The sequence below is a fragment of the Chenopodium album genome, chromosome 1 (assembly GCF_948465745.1).
Source record: "Chenopodium album chromosome 1, dcCheAlbu1.1, whole genome shotgun sequence".
In the NCBI taxonomy this organism is placed as follows: Eukaryota; Viridiplantae; Streptophyta; class Magnoliopsida; order Caryophyllales; family Amaranthaceae; genus Chenopodium; species Chenopodium album.
The window spans coordinates 50,232,221-50,242,301 of record NC_137834.1 but is presented as its reverse complement, the minus strand read 5'-3'; the positions used below and the strand labels follow the sequence as shown (position 1 = coordinate 50,242,301).

Genomic DNA, 10,081 nt, shown 5'->3' with positions numbered 1-10,081 from the left:
CAAAATATCTGCAAGTTGATATTCCGTATTACAAAATTTCAATTTAATATTCTCTTGTTCCACATTATCTTTTAGAAAGTGATGCCTAATGTGGATGAGGTTTTACCTTAGAGTGCTGAACTGGATCTTAGAAATACATATAGCACTTGTGTTATCACAGTAAATAGGCACACACTCAAAAATAAGACCAAAATCTCTAACCTGTTGCTTTATCCAGAGTACTTGTGAACAACATGTTGCTGCTGCTACGTACTCAGCTTCAGCTGTAGATAATGCAACTGTGTTTTGCTTCTTGGAACCCCAGGAAACTAAACAAGGTCCTAAAAACTGTACCATACCTGAAGTGCTTTTTCTATTAACCAAATCACCTGCATAGTCAGCATCAGTAAAGCCATTTAAATCAAATGAGTTTTCTAGGATAGAAGAGACACAAGTTATCAATTCCTTTCAAGTATCTAAGGATTCTCTTTACTGCTTTCAGGTGAGACTCTTTTGGGTTTGCTTGGAACCTGGCACACAAACCTACACTGAAAGATATGTCAGGTCTACTAGCTTTTAGGTAAAGTAGAGATCCTATCATACCTCGATACATAGGTTGATTAATACAAGTTCCAGTTGGATCTTCATCCAATCTAGTTGCTAAACCCATTGGAGTATCATTGGTCTTAGCATTTTCAAGCTTGTATTTCTTGATAAGTTCCTTGATATACTTTTGTTGATGGATCATGATTCCTTCTTCAGTTTGCTTGATTTGCAATCCGAGGAAGAAATTTAATTCTCCCATCATGCTCATTTCAAACTCTCCACTCATAAGGTCAGCAAAATACTTGCACAAAGATTCATTAGATGCACCAAATAAAATATCATCAACATAAATTTGTACAACTAGGATATCAGTTCCATTTGATTTCAAAAAATAAAGTTTTATCAATTTTGCCTCGTTTAAAACCATTTTTCAAAAGGAACTTTGATAACCTTTCATACCATGCTCTAGGAGCTTGCTTCAACCCATAAAGAGCTTTGTCAAGCTTATAGACATGGTTTGGGAACTCCTGACTTTCAAATCTAGGAGGTTGTTCCACATAAACCTCTTCATTTAGAAATCCATTTAAAATGCACATTTAACATCCATTTGGAACAACGTGAATCCCATATAAGCAACAAAAGCAATAAGTAAACGAATAGCCCCTAACCTGGCTACTAGAGGAAATGTTTCTTCATAGTCTATTCCTTCTTGTTGATTGAAACCTTGTACAACAAGTCTTGCTTTGTTTCTGACAATAATCCCATGCTCATCTAGCTTATTTCTGAACACCCACTTTTAACCTATAGTCTTCTTATTCTTGGGTCTAGTTTCCAGATGCCAGACTTTATTTCTTTCCAACTCATTTAGTTTAGCTTGCATAGCATTAATCCAGTCTGCGTCAGTTAAAGCTTCAACATAGTTCTTAGGTTCCATAGAAGAGAGGAATGCATAGAATGCACATAAGTTTCTAAGCTGAGATCTGGTCTGAGTTCCTTTTTTAATATCACTCATGATTGCATCTACAGGATGTGACTTTTGATATTTCCATTGCTTAGGTGTAAATTCCTTTACTGGATACAATCTTTCTTGATCATTGTTGACTGATTCTTCTGTAGGACTCGTTCTTGAGCCTCAGTTGGAACTTCAATAGGATCTTCCTCATTTTGATTTTGATTCTGTTCTTAAGGAGGAGTTTCTGGTGCATTGTCCATTTCTTGATCTTCATTTGCTTCAGGATTCGTTTGCTCAACAATTTTAACTTGTTGCTTCTGCAATGATGTTGATTCTTCTTCTGGATTTGTCTTGCGTACAAGTCCAATTTCAAAATCATCATCACAATCCTGTACATCATTCAATTGTTCAGTTTCATCAAATATGATATGTACAGATTCCTTAACATACATTGTCCTTTTATTATAAACTCTATATGCTTCATTATTAGAGGCATATCCTAAGAATACTGCCTCATCACTACGTTCATCAAACTTTCCTAAGTTTCTTTTACCATTATTATGAACAAAGCATTTACAACCAAAAGATATGAAGTAAGAAATATTAGGCTTTCTCCCTTTGATTAGCTCATAAGGAGTTTTGTTGGTGATGACTCTAACAGATACTCTATTAAGAATATAGCATGATGTATTCACTACTTCTGCCCAGAAGTTCCTAGGCAAACCACTTGAGATCAGCATTGTTCTAGCCATGTCTTCAAGGCTTCTGTTCTTGCGTTCCACCACTCCATTTTGTTGTGGGGTCCTTGGGGCAGAGAAGTTGTGATCCATTCCATGCTCAGTGCAAAATTCATCAAATTTGAATTTTCAAATTCAGTTCCATGATCTGATCAGAGGTGAATCAGTGGATTACCTGTTCTTCTCTGTTCTTTCTTTACAAAAGCTACAAATTCATCAAATGTTTCATCTTTACTAACAAGAAAGAATACCCAAGTAAACCTTGAAAAGTCATCAACAATAACCATAACATATCTCTTACCACTTCTGCTTTGGATTCTCATAGGACCACATAGATCCATATGAACAAGTTCCAAAGGTCTTTTGGTGCTTACCATTTTCTTAGACTTAAAATAAATTTGAGTCTGTTTTCCTTTAACACAAGCATCACACACTTTGTCATACAGGAACTTAATGCAAGGAAGTCCTTCCACTAGTTCCTTAGATCTCAATTTATCAAGTAAAGCTTGCATGGCCAAATCTCTTATGCCATAATAGAGGATCATTCTCAATGACACTAAGACAAGTTAAACTGCTATTAGGAACCTCGTTAAGATCCACAACATATGTGTTCCCTTTACGAGTTCTGTTTAGGGTAATTTTACCCCGCCACGTGGTCCAATCAGAGGTTGACACGTGTCAGCCTCAGGATGGCCCAAAGGGGACCAATCCCTGCTTGACACGTGTCACTCTAGAAAATAAGGGAAAAAGGCGGCCTTCCGGCCCAAATCCCGAGAAAGCCGCAAAACGGCGCAGCCCACCAATGATTAGGGTTCAGTGACCTAATCAAGGGCACAAATCCCAAAGACCTTATAAATAGGGAGATGTCACTCATTTTGAGGGCACGTTTTACCATTTATTACACTAGCATTCTCTCACATCAGAGAAACACCTGAGCTTGGAATCCGAGCAGATACCCACCTAAATTTCCGTCCTCTTTATTCCTTTTCAAGTTACTAACTTGACCGTCGGAGGCGGAGCTCCAACCACCCGGAGTCTCCGTTATTTTGCAGGTACAGCTCGGCCGGTTCAGACTTCGTGTTGTAACTCTCCCGAGGGACAAAAACACCCAAAAAATTTGGCGCCGTCTGTGGGGAGAGTACCTCGAATATGGTTCAAGAGTCTGTACCACCCCCTAACCGTCTGGGCGAAGACCTAGAAGTCTTTACAGACCAGGAGGATGAGGATCATCAGGTCGAAACCTTTACAGCCGAGGATGGCTCGCTCAGAATCAAGAGCATCCGGCCCAGAGATATTCTGGAGCGGGGTGCCTCCCAGGCGGGTCCAAGCCGACCCACTGGGCAGCCGGAAGGGGAAACCTAAACGGCCGCTGGATCAGCCCCTGTCACCCGAGACGAACTCACGAGATTCACGACAAGTTTCAAGGGTGAAATTAAAGAGCTGATCACCAAAAGCCGGGCTGGCCCAAGTAAAAGTCAGTCGGCGAAGAAGACTCCTCCAGAGAAAGGGAAGTCAGTCAGAGACCGGCAGCTCACTCCTCATCCAAAGGAGAAGGCAGCTGGGACCATTGATTGGTAAAAAATTCTCCTTCCTAGGAAGAACACCAATAACACTCGCCGGACTCAGCAGCCGGTGAGGAGTAAAAAATCAACTCTTGATGCCCGGGAGATCATCAACCGGAAGAGAAACCAATCGCTGTCTGAGTCGGCTTCAACGTCGAACTTTCCAGACAGCTTCAACAACATTTCTGCAGGGAGTGAACCCTCCTTGCATGAGAGCCAGACAGACGGTAATACCGTCTGATTTGGGTATTTTATACCCTGCCAAGTGGCCTAATTAGAGCATGACACGTGTCACTAGAAGGGGCACTTAGTTGGACCATCCAGATGGCGACACGTGTCGAGCAGATATTGCCCCCTGGGATTGGCGGCTTTCAAGGCCCAAATCCCAAGGGGCCCTTAAAAAACGGCGTGCCCTAATCCCTAGGTCACCAGATCCTAGGGAGGGCACACTTTCCAAAAGGACCCTATAAATAGGGACATTCTTACATTTATGACAAGACAGAGAATATACACGCAATACGAGACAACACGTCACTTACCACAGAGTAGTCGTTTTCAAGGAACACACAGTGTTTAGGCTAATTTTACCCCACCACGTGGTCCAATCAGAGGATGACACGTGTCAGCCTTAGGATGGCCCAAAGTGGACCAATCTCTGCTTGACACGTGTCACTCTAGAAAATAAGGGAAAAAAGGGCGGCCTTCAGGCCCAAATCCCGAGAAAGCCGCAAAGCGGCGTAGCCCACCACTGATTAGGGTACAGTGACCTAATCAGGGGTACAAATCCCAAAGACCCTATAAATAGGGAGATGTCCCTCTTTTTGAGGGCACGTTTTATCATTTATTACACATTTACTCTTTGATAGAGACATCCTGAGCTTGGAATCCGAGCAGATCCCTACCTAAATTTCCGCACCTTTTTCTCCCTTCAAGTTTCTAACTTGTGCGTCGGAGGCGGAGCACCACCCAATCGGTGTCTACGTTTGTTTTGCAGGTACAGCTCGCCCCGGATCAGTCTTCGTGTTGTAACTCTCCCGAGGGACAAAAACACTCAAAACATTTGGCGCCGTCTGTGGGGAGAGTACCTCGAAGATGGTTCAAGAGTTTGTACCACCTCCTAACCGTCTGGGCGAAGACCTAGAGGTCTTTACAGACCAGGAGGATGAAGATCCTCAGGTCGAAACCTTTACAGCCGAAGACGGCTCTCTCAGAATCAAGCGCATCCGGCCCAGAGAGACTCTGGAGCGGGGTGCCTCCCAGGCGGGTGCAAGTAGACCCCCTGGGCAGCCGGAAGGGGAAACCCAAACGGCAGCTGGATCAGCGCCTGTCACCCGAGACGAGCTCATGAGATTCATGACAAGTTTCAAGGGTGAAATTAAAGAGCTGATCACCCAGAGCCGGGCTGGCCCAAGTAGAGGTCAGTCGGCCAAGAAGACTCCTCTAGAAAAGGGAAAGTCAGTCAAAGATCGGCAGCCTACTCCTCATCCAAAGGAGAAGGCAGCCGGGACCATTGATTGGTCCAAAATTCTTCTTCCCAAGGGGAATAACAATAACTCCCGCCGGACTCAACAGCCGGTAAGAAGTAAGAAGTCATCTCTTGATGCCCGGGAGATCATCAACCGGAAGAGAAATCAGCAGCTGTCTGAGTCGGCTTCTACGTCGAACTTTCCTGACAGCTTTAATAATACCTCTGCCGGGAATGCATCTTCCTTGCAAAAATAAATTATGTCAGTTCCATGAGGAGGTCGGCCATGATACCAACGACTGCTTCAGTCTTCAGCGGGCGTTGGACCGTCTGGCTGACAAAGGGCTGTTGAAGTCCTACATTTCTAAGTCCCCAGCCCGGGCAAAAAAGAAAAGCAAGGGTCAGTCCTCCAAGACTACCCCCCAGCCTGCTAGTAGCTCGGATACCGACAAGGATCCGGTCTACACAATAGCAGGCGGGTTCTCCTGTGGTGGCCCTACCATCCGGAGCACCAAGAGCCATCTTCGAAAGATGGACAAGGATGATGATGAGCAGGCGTCTGCAAGCACCTCCTTCCAAGACGTCTTGATTACTGAGAAGGATAGGGGCAGCGTCCGCCGTCCGCATGATGACCCGGTTGTCATTGAATGTAAGGTTACCAACCAGCTGGTTGGACGGATCCTTATTGACACCGGCAGCTCATCAGACATCATCAGCCTCCGGTGCCTGCAAAATCTGAAATACAATGTCAGCAGCATGCATCCGGTCACCCACCCCTTGGTTGGTTTTGGGGGTGGGATGGTCTACCCAGCCGGAAGAATTGAGGAGAGAAGGGCCAAGGACGATACATTGTCGTCAGATTCTTGGTTGTTGAGGAGTTGACCGCCTACAACATTATCCTTGGCAGGCCAACCCTCAACGTAGCCAAGGCAGTAATCATCCCATGTCACATGCTCATCAAGTATCACTAGTACAAAATTGGGCTTAAGTAACACCCATTGGTAACACAAAAAAAAAAAATTGGATTATTTAATTTTTACGTAACACTTTTGTAACATTGTGGTATTAAGTAACATTTTTTGTAACACATTAATATTATGTAACACTTTACGGTAACATTTTAATATTAGGTATCACTTAGTAGTAACATTTAATTTATGCTCAATCCTTTTTATTTTTTTGTTTATTAAATATTTTTTTTCTTCTAATCTCATTGTAGAAAAAAATGAGCGGTACCCTTTATTTTTTTTATTTTTTTAAACTTCTCATTCTATTCCATCTCCTCCTCTCATTCTTGCTCAAATACCCGTTCTCTCTCTGAATGAGTTTAGATTATACAATTAATGGAGTCGCCTTCATCACTAGTAGCGTCATCCTCTGAATCATCATCATCAATCAATGCCATCATCTGAATAACAAGCAAAATCATCAAATGAATCGAGAGCGAAGGATTCACAGCATACGGTACTACAACGGTGTTCATTACTTCATTATATCTTTAGTTATACAGTTCATCAATTCATTATTGTCTCGCGAAATTCATCACAAAATCATATTTTTCTTTCAATTTGTCATCTAGTGTTTCAATTGTCACAAATTCGCCATCTGGGGTTTTAATCGTCACAAAATCACAAAACCAGTCGCCTAGTTGAACTAGTCATCTCTGATTTCATCTAATTCGCACTTCTAATCAGGTATTCTTCCTAATTTGTGAAATTTAGGCTTGTTTCTCAGTGAAATTAAAGGAAATTTTCTAAGCACTTCAACAAATCAGAGAAATAACTATAAAAGACGGTCAAACAAAGAAAGAGGAGCCGATTTCTAGGTTTGGTTTGTTTTTCTTCTTCAATAGCTGATTTTTTGAACTATATCTATACTTTCTGGAATTTTTACATTGTTGGACTTCATTTATGTTTTAATCGCAATTATCAGCAACATTAGACTATGAGTTTTTCTATCAAGCTGTTGGATGTCAACATCATAGCTTCTTAATTTATTGTTCATGTTAATTATATTAAATTCTTCCATCATGCATCAGATATTTTCCAATTTGACTGCATTTAAATTTTACATGAAATTAGTCATAAAGTTTGATGAGAGTAGTAAATTGACATTTGAGTTAAATTCTAAGATTTTGACAGAGTATTTTTAGAATTTCAGGCAAGCTTTTGCAAAGGCAATGACAAAGAGCTCAAAGCAACCAATACCAAATTTAAAGGTTTATATAATTGTCAATCCACTATACTCTTTACTCTTATATGCTTTATAAGGCAAATAAGTAGTTGTGAAAATTATTACTGATTTGAACCTTGATTGTGTAATGTGTATAAATTGGCCATTTAAAGAGGTATATAATTGGAATGGGAGTTTTATATCTACGCTTGGCGGTTTGGGTGCTGGTAGTTGCTACTATATAAGTGACAATTATTTATGAAATTTTATTTTTATTCATTGCTTGTATGTTGCTGCTTGTTAGCAACTTAGCATATCAAGACTACTTGAAACATTGGTTGTATAGTATAAGTCTAAACTCTAATGACGACAAGTATATAAACTATTGAATTCTGGTTGAAAGGTACATAGTACCTATTCCTTTAGTTGATTAAATTGCATGATGGTGTGGATCAGAATCTCATTAACCCCTTGATATTGTCTAAAAAGCTTATGAAAGTCCTACTTATTTTAACTACTGCAGTAATTCAAGATAGAATTATGAGTAAAATAGTATATCTAATTAAGATCATACTAATATCTACTATTTTTTTTTACAAAAATCTCACCTTAATTTAATTTCTTATCTTATTTAGTAGAATTTAGAGTAGTTTGCATAAGCACATGAGTTTGCTTAAGCACAAGAATTTGCATAAGTGGAGTAAGGGAAACTGGGAGGAGGAAATGAATAATGTGGTGTTGATAATGATACTAGCTGAGTTGTTGCTAATGAAGTAACCATTCTGAGTGTTTCTGGTACGCTTTCTTTCAATTTTCATATTCTCTCTTTTGAATTTTGAGTTTAAATTTAAGATATTTATTAGTGATTATTGATTTAATTTGGGAATTTTGATCGATCAGATTATTTAGCTTAGGATATAATAGGATTTTGAAATGTATAATAGAGAAATATACATGGGTTTGTTAATGATTGAAAAGTATATGCTAACATGAATAATTCTATAATTATATAGTTGTTTTTAAATAGGCGTGAATGGAAAAGGAACGATTATGGAAAACTTCTATTCTAAATTTGTTTGACAGTACACCAGATTTTCTGTTCTAATATTTTTCTAGCATATAACTATTCAAAATTTTGTGTTTAGGATTAATATGTTAATTAAGGTCTCAATTACATAGCTCATAAATTTTTGTATATGTTTCTCGACCTTGATCATGTGCAGATGAAGCTCTAATGGCTATCACATTGTATGTAGACATTTATTACCCCTTAGCGGGATAAACCAGGTTGTTCATGATTAGCAATCGATTAGCTATTAGGGGCTACAAGAATCTATTATTTCACATTAGCGTATGGGTTCTTGAAGTCAGAAGTTTTATGGGCTTTCCTAGTCTGGCTTGGTTTCAATTGTTTCTAAATTAAACTAGTGGCAATGCTTAGAGAAGCCTCCAATTATCGAGATATTCTTCCAAGAATATACTCCAGTATATTCCCTTGATTATTCTGCTCCACTCACCTCTATCTCTCTCAATTTCTCTCTTAAATGATTATTTGAGCTGAGCTCTCCAATAACAATGGTGATCAAGAACATCGACAACAGGGCTCGTAAAAGACTGGCATAAAGTATGATCTTGATTAATTATGCTGGTCATGTGGTTCTTGAACATGAGTCTCCTCCTTTTGGACCAGTTTCTGAGCTATCCATTGATATATTCAGAAATTATAATCATGCTAAGGTATAACTCAATTTCCTTTTTTGTTGGCAGGACATAACAACCCTATATACAGTACTCTTTATCCAACCTACTAACAAAACTTTTGAAGCTATAAAGGTAATGTTTTTCATTCTTATTTGCGGGTTGTCATTCTAATCTTTAACTAAGATTATAGTGATCTTATAAAGTCTTATACTGTGGATAATTGTAGGTTTTCAGATATCAGATTGTAGTGAATAATTAATTAACTTTCTGTTTAAGTGTGCTTAGCATCTCCATTTTATTTGACGAACCTTGTACTGATGCACTTGTGTATGCATTCCAGAGGATGTGACTCCCATCTCAAATAGCCAGTACATGCAGAAAGGGAGGAACAGAGGAAGGAGAAGGTTGTGAATAATCGTGTTTTAACACTACTTATGTTGTGCCTTACTAATACTTAGCCTTAAGCATTGTATTTATTTTTTTTTATTTTTTGTGAAATTGTAATATTACAAGCATTTATTAAAAAAAAATATCTAAGTTTATATATAAAATGGTTTGTTTATCATAGTTACTTTTTTTTTAGGCATAGAGGGTAAACCGGTGCCCTTAATGGCCCATGAACCAGTGTCTATAACCTCTATCATGGGCAACCCCCAAAAAGGCGATTAAATCAGTGCCCTAAGCCGGTTTTGAACCGAGTCCATTGTACATTACTTTGAATAAAGTGATACATAAAGACAAATATAGTGATACTATATGTCAAAAGATGATTAAAAAATGATACTTAACAATCAACCAAGTGTTACATTAGTTCGCAAAAGTGATACACAGTGTCAAATAAAGTGTTACTATATGATTGAAAAATGTTACTAAAGATAAGCTAGTGTTACATAAGAAATAAAAAGTAACACTCTAAAAATGATACTAATAATATAAAAAAGTGTTACATAAGAGGGCTTATAGTAAC

The 10,081-nt window shown here is 39.0% G+C and overlaps 1 long non-coding RNA gene across 1 annotated transcript; it reads left to right on the top strand.

The window, feature by feature from the left end:
• The first annotated feature begins 6,322 nt into the window (after positions 1-6,322).
• LOC145584975 (uncharacterized) lies at positions 6,323-9,805 on the top strand. Its single transcript, XR_014100500.1, has 4 exons — positions 6,323-6,705; positions 7,402-7,459; positions 9,181-9,246; positions 9,455-9,805. It is a non-coding gene; the product is annotated as an uncharacterized LOC145584975 (long non-coding RNA).
• The last annotated feature ends 276 nt before the right edge of the window (positions 9,806-10,081 follow it).